This window comes from Canis lupus, chromosome 38 (assembly GCF_003254725.2).
Source record: "Canis lupus dingo isolate Sandy chromosome 38, ASM325472v2, whole genome shotgun sequence".
In the NCBI taxonomy this organism is placed as follows: Eukaryota; Metazoa; Chordata; class Mammalia; order Carnivora; family Canidae; genus Canis; species Canis lupus.
Genome location: NC_064280.1, coordinates 13,095,855 through 13,105,782, shown reverse-complemented (window position 1 = coordinate 13,105,782; position 9,928 = coordinate 13,095,855).

Sequence of the window (9,928 nt, the reverse complement as noted above, 5' to 3'; positions counted from 1 at the left end):
CAAGATGCTGAGAAATTAAATTCTACCTTCATCACCAACCATGCCAATTGTATACACACACACAAAAAAAAATGGTTGGAAAAAAGAAAAAAAAATGGTTGGGAGATAAGTCTGCAGAAACCACTGTAACTGGTTAAATAACTCTCTGATGAACACAAATATAAAACTGCAAAAAGACAGGCTTGGGAAGATTGAGGCCAACAGCAGGCAAAGCTTGTGACACTGGAAAAAACAATAAAAGAAAAATCTATTTGAACACAAGAAGGTGAAGACTTAAGAGACACATATTTTGGAATGTTTGATGTATTATTTAGCAGACAGGTTACAAAAAAGAAATCCAAGTTATTTGACTCTTATTTGGCCTTTTTTAATCAAGCAAAATGATACTCATAAGTTAAACAGTAGAATAAAAATGTTGAAAAAGATATGGAACACCAGTGTAGGCCACTGTGCTGGAGACAATGGTGCAGATAAAGCAGGCATAAAAAAAAAAAGAATAAGCTGAGGTGTGGAAATGTGCACACCACAGTAGGAAGGTTTGACATCAAAATGGACAGTTATTTGTTAGTATTATATTCTGGTTTGTATTATAGGCTTGAATCATTTCTTCAAAAGATTTATTTATTTGGGTGAGAGAGAGAGCACGTGAGTGTGCAAGTGGGGAAAGGGCAGAGGGAGAGAAGTTCAAGTAGACTCCTCATTTCATCAGAGAGCCCAACACAGGGTTTGATCTCATGACCCTGAGATCATGACCTGAGCTGAAATTAAGAGTTGGTCACTTAACCAACTGAGCCACCCACACGCCCCATCTTGTATCATTCTAATTTGGGTTTTGCCTAAATCGAGGGCAAATAAATACTTTATGATTAGCAGAGTATTCAATGGCACTATGGAATTGTCGCTGTTAGAAGTATTTACATCCTTGTGGAACTTCTTTCTCAGAAAACTGTCTTTTAGTTTCCACCCTCATTTATCACAAAGCTTAGTCATTTTCTTGCACGACGGACTAAGGTAATTGCCTTGAGCTAATGAATTCTTCATCCTCATTATCATCATCATCTTCGACAACACCTTTGCAGATAGTATAGGGCTCTGGCACGCTTTATCTTATATGATTTTTATATCTTCTCTGTGAGGCTGGCAAAGCAAGTCTGATCTCACCCCGTTTTACAGATAGGAAAGAGGAGGCGCAGATAGTGTGAGCAATATGTCATGATAACAGAGCAGGGAAGTTGCTGGTATATGGTCAAAATCAAATCTTTGCATCCCATGTCCCATGTTCTCTATACTTAAACATCTTATGTTCGTTAATTTAAATGTATCTTAAATAAATAAATAAATAAATAAATAAATAAATAAATAAATGTATCTTCCTCCTCCTTCCCAAAAATATGGAATAAATAGTTCACATGCTTAACTTATGAATGTACATTTACATATGGAGGATTTGCCTAAGTTACATTTAAATTCCAGTGTAACCAAGCTGTCTTTGATTTTTCCTCATTCTCATGCTCTTAACATATACACTGTTCCTCTGATGAAGAGATATCTCAGGTCTGGTTTTGCCTCAAAGATGAAAGGTTCAATGGGTCCAATACACTGAGTTATTAGGGTCCTGTGACCATGTGCTTTGTGATACTGTATGGTTGGGAGGATTGCTTTGGCCAGTCCTCATGAGTGTCTGCTCACAGGGCCAGAGCTCTCAGGACCTTCTGGAGATAAATATCTTAATATAACAGGTAAGTAAGATCCCCGTTATCACTCCAGAGGAGCCAATTCCTGGCTAATCCTCAGTGTTTGACTCATCTAACCAAATCCTTCTCTGAAACAACACCGTTCTCACACGATGAGATCATCTGTATGGGGAAAACTTACAATTTAGGAAGGGAAATAAAAGAGAGCCTGCTATTTCTTGTTAATTTGATAGTTATTCTTAAACAAACAACTCACAGGCATTTGAAATGAGTTATTTATTTTGCCTCTGATGCTCCTGTCTCAGAACAAAAGCAAATGTACTATTAATTCTCATTTGCAACACTAGTTTGATTTCGATTTTCATCTCAATTTACTTTTATGCTTTGTGGTGGTGTGGGTATGTGTTTAGGATCTAGGGATATTACAATAGAAAGATTAGGTTCTATTAAAACAAATGCTTATGAGGTTTGGCTTTGTTTTTAGATTTTACCTCTCTTTTGGTAAATCCCCTCCCCTGCCCCCACTCTGGTCCCCATTCTGCAACATCACTAATTTGGTAATACCTATTCTTTTGAAAAGTGACCCCTCTTTTTTTTTTTTTTTTTTTTTTTAAAGAACCTCTGAGTATTCCATTAACTGCTAGATTGGTTCCACAATGTCTTTGTAATGGCTTTTTGCCTCCTGGGAGATTTCTCTCTATCTTATATCCTTAATTAATAAGTTCTTTACCAATTGCCACACAATAATAGAGTATTCTTTTAAGCTTAGCAAATGTGTTGGTGCTTGTTAACTCATTCTCAGTCTCTATCCTAGAAAATCTGGATTGATACCACTGTGCCCCTAACTGTTGTGTTCTAGTCTTGAGAAGGGTGGCACTGTTGATTCCCCAGTCTTGCTACCCCAGCAGGTAACCACTTGTGGATGAAGAAGGCTGAGCAGCAAGTAAGAGCAATAGCTGGAGGAGAACAGAGGTTCAGAAAATCATTTATATTCTTAAGGGTTCTTGAGGAAAGCAAAAGCCAAAGATGATGATGTTACCAGTTCTCTATTATAATGCATCTGACTATAACTTCCCAGGGGCCAGTGAGACATAATCCAAGGGATGTCTTCCCATCATCACATCACTCACTCATTTTTTCATTCAACCTATTCATTCATTCATTCTTCATATTTTTCAGCAATTATTACTCACCAGGTTGGGACTGACAAAAGGAAGTAAGATACAATTCTTACTCATAAGAAAAAGTGTTCTATCATGAGTCTCCATGGAAGACCAAATGGATAAGAGCTGTATGGAGGGAAGAAATTTCCAGTAGAATATTTTTCAGATACAGTAGGGAAGACTACTCTACCTTCCACCCTAAGAATTTTTATACCTTACATTAATGAAATACGTTAACCAGACATTTTTCAAAGGACTAAGGGAGTCCAAAGTAAGAAGCTGATATGCCACAACAAATTCAGGTATAGGAGGGGGAGAAGCAACACTTGGGGTAAGATTAGAGACTTTCAAAAATTGGGGTGCCTGGGTGGTTCAGTTGGTGAAGAGTCTGCCTTCGGCTCAGGTCACAATCCAGGGGTCCTGGGATAGAGCCCCGCACTGGGCTCCTCACTCAGCGGGGAGTCAGCTTCTCCCTCTCCCTCTGCCTTCTGCTCACCCTGCTTGTGCTCTCTCTCTCTTCTATCTCCCTCTCTCTTTCTCATATAAATAAACAAAATCTTAAAAAACAATAAAATACAAAAAATAAATGGGACTAAAAGAATAGTTCAGGTTTGTCATTTTGTAGATGAGGAAACAGGCATGGGGAAGTTGAGCACACTGCTTAAGGTGAAACAGCAAATTCGTGGTAATATGATTGTCTTGATTTTTTTTTTTCTATTTGACCCAGTGACATCCTACTGAATATTCTGAACTCAAGTATTGAATTCATCTCCCTTCTTCCTATTCCCTCTGCCTACCTCAGTCTCTCTCTGTCTGAATCTAGACAACACAAGTAGCCACCTTTTGGGTTTTCTTCTTTCAGTGTTTTTTCACTCTATACTTTATCCAGCTCCTACTCAGAATTATCTTCTGTGTTAAGAGCTCCCTGCTCCAAAACCTTTAATGGATCCCATGCCCTGCTGAATAAAAGCAAATTCAGTTCAAAATTCAACATCTTCTTAAATCTGTCTCCAATATGTCTCTCTCGACTCTTTCTACATTTCCTTATGAATCCAGTACCTTAGTGACCCTTACCATGGGTTTTACAGGCCAACTTCAAGTGTTTGCTCATGCTTTCCACTCTGTTCGATTTCAGCCAATATATGCCAAGTACTCTCCTAAGTGTTGGGGAGACAGAGTTGAGCAAGATGGACAATGTCTCTGTTTTCTAGGGATAACATTCTAATGTAGAGCCTTTGGTCAATGTCCTGTACAAGATTACCATTTTATTTATGTGCTATAATCCAAAAAAGACTGGGAATGCTGTTCTAGCAAATGATACTTTTTTTTTTTTAATATTTTACTTATTTATCATGAGAGACACAGAGCAAGAGGCAGAGACAGAGTCAGAGGGAGAAACAGGCTCCCTGTGGGAAGCCTGATGTGGGACTCAATCCCAGGACACCAGGATCACAACCTGAGCTTAAGGCAGACACTCAACCAGTGAGCCACCCAGGTGTCCCCAGTAGATGATTTGAATGCCTTTCCCTTCTTCACACATTTATTCTTCGTATCGATTTCTCAAGACCTAGAACAAATGCAAACTTCTCTATGAAACTATCCTCAATTCCCTCCATTGGTAATTTATCTTTTGTATGTTCGTGTTTAAGTCCTTGCTATGCTCATTCCATCAACAAGTATTTATCTCCAAATGCCAGGCCCTCTACAAATAGATCTAGGTGTTAGGATTACATCAGTGAAAGAGAATATATGAATCTTTCCCTGGACCATACCTATATCAAGGACGGGAACCACTGCTTAGTCATCTTGGTATCCTTAGCCTATTTAAAAGACTTTTTTTGAATGTTTCATTATCTTCTAGATTAACTCCATAATACATTTGCTCAATTAATGATAGTAATGATGATGAGGATGGTGGTGATGGCTTCCCATGTACTCTTTTTTTTAATTAAAAATTTTTTTTCAAAGATTTCACTCATTTATTTGAGAGAGAAAGAGAGACGAGAAAGACAGAGAGAGAGCATGAGCAGGGAGAGGGGCAGAGAGGCGAATAAACTCCCCGCTGATTGAGTTGCTGGATAAGGGGCTTTCGATCCCAGGATCCTGAGATCATGACCTGAGCCAAAGGCACTTAACTGACTGAGCCACCCAGGCGCCCATCCCCCATGTATTCTTATTTAATCATCACAACAATCTTATGAAGTAGTTGTTCTTATCTTCCTCAATTTACAAATGAAGAAAACCAAAGCATGAAATTGCTAGCTAACTTCCTCAAGGTCATATAAGTGGAAGGTGGCATAAATATTCAACACATGCTTTGGGTTGTTTTGTTTTGGTTTGGGTTTTTTTTTTTTTTTAGATTTTATTTATTTATTTATTAGAGAGAGTGAGCAAGCATGTGGGGGAGAGGGATAGAGGGAGAGGGAGAAGTAGACTCCTCACTGGTTAGAGAGCCCAACATGGGGCTCAATCCCAGGACCCTGAGATTGTGACCTGAGCTGAGGGGCAGATGCTTAACCCACAGAGCCACTGAGACCCCCTCAATACATGCTTTCTTAATTGAAATATATCACAGAATTAATCACTTCTTGAGGGCCAGTTGGTATTCAAGATAAAATCATTGAGAAATTGCTGGGAGTTTTGGTGTCTCCTGAATCCAGATAACCAAAGGTGTGTACAACCCCTGATCCCAAAGTAAAAGATAAATCATAACCCTGGGCCATGGAATAATAAGCCATATGCCAGTCAAACACACACACACACACAAAACGTAGGGTAGATTAGTAACACCCCAGCAATAAGAGTTTAACTTGAGGATAAGTTAGACTCATATGCTGAAAGAGCCCTAAAACTAGCTCCCTAACTCTAGAAGGTTATGGAGGCTTTACATCAAAAAGTCAGTAAATGACATTAGGAGTTTAATTATGTACCTACCTCCCGATGTCTCTGGTTCTCTAGGTTTCTGCTCTGGTCAGCGTTGCCCCACTTTTACTTCATCCTACAATTTTTCTGTAGATAATACATAGTGTCAACGGGCCCATCCGTCTCTGCCCTCTCACCGTAAGGCAAAATCTCTTCGGAAAAATGCTGTGTCAAGAGAAAAACACCACAAAAAGGAAAAATTGCAAGAAGACACAGGAAAAGACTAAATCTGCCAGCAGGGATTTGGGTATGGGAGACTATAATTACCTGAGTTGGAACCTGGCCAGCAAACAGGAAGAAATAGGAAGGCTTCCATCCTGTGAGAAGGTCCAAGCAAGCTGTGGGGGCCTGCGGTGGGCAGGGCCTGCGTTTTATGTTTTACTTGATTTCTGCCACCCCCGGGAACACAGTGGCCCCTCGCTGAAACCCTCCTTTCCAACCGACTTGAAGAACAGCATTGCTAACTAAAGCATCAGCATTATCAATTACTCAGTATAGTCTAGGAAGCAAAGGGATTTAAGTGTTGGCAGGATTATGAAACACAGTCCAGTGTGTGAGTAGGAGAGAGGAAGGGAGCAAGTGTATTTCAGAAGCACGGACAGGTAGCACTTAGAAACTCCTTAGTGGCTTTCAAATCTTGTCTCTCCCCATCCTTCCCACATCCACCAGCAGTTCAAATTCATGCCTGGGATTTTTGCAGAGCTTGTTGCAATGGAGACACAAAACTCTAGGGGGCGCTCAAGCCCCCTTGGTGGGTGCTGTGCTGTAGGCTTGGAGAAAACTCTTCATCCTGCTTCAAAATGCACAGTTAATGAGCCTTGTGACAAGAACCAAGAAGCTGATGGCTGTCCCTCTGTCAGAAGTCCTTCCATCAGAAGTTGTCCAGTCTCTTGGATGGTTCCCTCTATTGCGAGCTGTGTCAAAGGAGCCTGGAACTTCTTACAAGAAAAGCTAACCAAAAAAGAAAAACAAAAAAGAAAAAAGAAATTAAAAAAAAAAAAAGAAAGAAAAGCTAACCAGTTCAATGATTAAAAACAAAGGGCAGGGGGTGCCCGGGTGGCTCAGCAGGTTAAGCATCTGATTCTTGGTTTCTGCTCTGGTCATGATCTCAGAATCCTGAGATCAGCCCTGCATCCATCGATGGGGGTGTGGAAGCTGCTTAAGATTCTCTCTGCCCCTCTTCCTCTGCCCCTTCCCCCTCCCTCCTTCCCCATCTCCCCATGCTAGCATGTCTGTCAGTGTGCATGCTCTCTGACATGCTTGCTCACTCGCTCTCTAAAAAAAAAAAAAGAAGAAAGAAAGAAAGAAAGAAAGAAAGAAAGAAGAAAGAAAGAAAGAAAGAAAGAAAGAAAGAAAGAAAGAGAAAGAAAGAAAGAAAGAAAGAAAGAAAGAAAGAAAGAAAGAAAGAAAGAAAGAAAGAAGAAAGAAAGAAGAAAAAGAAAGAAAGAAAGAAGAAAGAAAGAAAGAAAGAAGAAAGAAAGAAAGAAAGAAAGAAAGAAAGAAAGAAAGAAAGAAAGAAAAGAAAGAAAGAAAAGATAAAGGGCTGGCTACCAGGGGTAAAAGGGTGTGAGAATTCTTTTCATTTTATGGGTGTTATGGGTTCAGAGATCCAGTGTGGGCTGTTGAAAGGTTCTGGAGGTGGATAGTGGTAATGGTTGCACAGCAATGTAAATTTCCTTAATGGCACTATTTGCACACTTAAAAATGTTTAAGATATAATTTTATGTAAGGTCTATTTTACCATGATTTAAAAAAAATATTTCATCATGTATTTGGATAGTTTCAAAAATTTAAATTTCTAGTGTATTTCACTGTTGGTACCTCTAATATAAAACATGATACCACTCTTTAAAGTCAACAAATGGCATTGAAGGAATATAGGTCTGGATGGATGTCTCCAACAAATTACTCTTCAAATTCATCCTTTTCACAGAAAATGTGCTCAGAGAAAGCCAAGGGTGGAGTCTCCCCTCTCATCTTGCAGAGGAGGAATCTGGGACCCATGTGCAATCCATCCAGATCTTGGTCCACTGTCCTGTAGGCCTCAACTAGATCTTAGCACACTGGCCAGTAACCCTGAACTCTGCACTCATGATGCTTTGTCCATCTCCACATGTTACCCAGACCCTCCCCACTTAGTGCTTTGTGTGACTCCCTTATCCCCTCAAGACTCGACTCAGGTGTCATGCTTTTCCTGGGGGGATGGAGTAGATACTTCTTCTCTGTGCCCACCTGTTTATTGTCTTTCTCCCTAAACTAAAGAGTGAACTTCCAGAGCATAAGAACTGTCTTTAAATCCTCAATACTAAAGGCCATATGTGGCACATATGCCACATGGTATGTAGATACTCCATGATATTTGTGAAACTCAGCTTCCCATAATATTGACTCATTTGTTTATTGAGAGAGAATATGCATGGAAACAGAGAGGGGACGGACAGAGGGAGAGGGAAAGAGAGAATCTCGAAGACATTCCATGCTCAGCACAGAGCCTGACTCGGGGCTTGATCTCATGACCATGAGGTCTTGACCTGAACGGAAATCAAGAGTCAGTGCTTAACTGGCTGAGCCACCCAGGCGCCCCAGTTTCACATAATATGAAGCCCCTTCACGCACTCCATTCCCCAACCCCCACAGGCACCAGGATGACTAAACTTAGAAGATGACACATCCTGTGTCGGGAGAACTCTAATTCCTGTGGAAGGAGGAATATGCAGGTGAGAGAACACATGCATGGCACAGATCCCAGCACCCAAGCCCAGCATGTGACTCCACACCCGAGGCGTGCTTTCCGGAATGAAAATCCTCCAGCATGGCACTGAGTTAACGTGGCTGGTTCATTCACGCCTACATCCACTTGATGTCACTCTCACTGCCCAGTAGAACCGTGCATCAGAGACCTCTGGTCACAGAGCTCTTGCATTAAGGACTTTTGGAAAAGCACAGCAAAGCCAGGTTCAGGAGGATTTGGGGGTTCCCTGATGATAGAGAGAGCTACCTGCAGTGCATTGTGTTGCCTGGACTCCCTCCTTACGCCAAGAACAAGCCACTCTTGCCTCGTTTCATTTCCAAGTTCTTTGTCCTGAAGACAACCCAGAGAGAGACATCTCGTACTGGTGGTGCTTGGCACTGAGCCAGGCGTGCAAGGGCAAATGCCTGCCGAAGTCAGGAATGTGCCCTGGGGATTAAATTCAGGACCTTTTCTTCCTGTTCTTCGTGGGGACTTTCTTTTTCTGCTGTGAACTGTCCAGGTTACGAGTTGACCAGTTATATTTTCCCCCCAAGATAGAAGGTTCCTGCGGGCTAATTTGTAGTTTCTGAGAATGCAAAAATCAAAGAAGAAATAGCCTGGTTCATAACCAAGAGTAAGGAGTTGGACCCTCAGTTCTTTTCCTGGCCCCAGTAGGCACTTGCCAGGTGACCTTGAATAGTTCACCTCCGCCGGTGGTGTCTTTAAAAAAAACCAGATAACCTATTGGATAGTTTTCGGATCGTGATGAGAAACATGTGACAATTTTTCTAGAAAACTTTTGAGGAAAATTTATACTTTAAAGCCTGGCTGGCGTTCTTCTCCTTTCTAAATCCGATCAGTAGCTAATAACTTTGGGAATCCACAACCATAGAGACGGGGGCCCTGAAGTCATGAATGCTCTCTCCCCCCTCCTCCCTTTCAGACCATGGCAGTCTCATCAAAGTGCCAGGTGATCGAAAACCAAGCACTTAACTTCTTTAAGCCTGTTTTTTTTTCTTTTTCTTTTTTTAATATTTTATTTATTTATTCATGAGAGACACACAGAGAGAGAGGCAGAGACACAGGCAGAGGGAGAAGCAGGCTCCCTGCGGGGAGCCCAATGCAGGACTCGATCCCAGGACCCCAGGATCACGACCTGAGCTGAAGGCAGACCCTCAACCATTGAGCCACCCAGGTGTCCCTAAGCCTGAATTTAAACAATTGTTCACAGCAAACCCCATTTCTCCCTGGTGAGCCATATATTGCCAAAGCCCACTGGCCAGGATGAAGTTCTTCGGGAACAGCTGTCTGCTGCTCAGAGGAGTCTTCTCACTGCTGTCTGCTTGTAGCCTGAGCAGCAAACACTGTTGGTTCACAATTATTTCTTGGTGTCATGGTCCAAATCAGATCTGACACTG